The sequence below is a fragment of the Aptenodytes forsteri genome, unplaced genomic scaffold (assembly GCF_000699145.1).
Source record: "Aptenodytes forsteri isolate BGI_AS27 unplaced genomic scaffold, ASM69914v1 Scaffold19, whole genome shotgun sequence".
In the NCBI taxonomy this organism is placed as follows: domain Eukaryota; kingdom Metazoa; phylum Chordata; class Aves; order Sphenisciformes; family Spheniscidae; genus Aptenodytes; species Aptenodytes forsteri.
Genome location: NW_008795327.1, coordinates 11,692 through 11,910, shown reverse-complemented (window position 1 = coordinate 11,910; position 219 = coordinate 11,692).

Genomic DNA, 219 nt, shown 5'->3' with positions numbered 1-219 from the left:
CGACGGGCTGCGCGCCAGCGCCGGTTGGGTGCAAAAGCAACGGGCATCGCCGGCAGCTTCCCAAGAAACGCCGGGGGAGGGAGGCTCCAGCTCTGCCAGCGTCCTGAAAACAGAGGTGGAAAGGGACGGGCTTGGCGTCCGATCCCTGCTGTCTGAGGCTGCCCCCGTTATATTCGGTGGTTGCTGAAGGTGATGTGCAGAGGCGAGGACTAAGCCCCG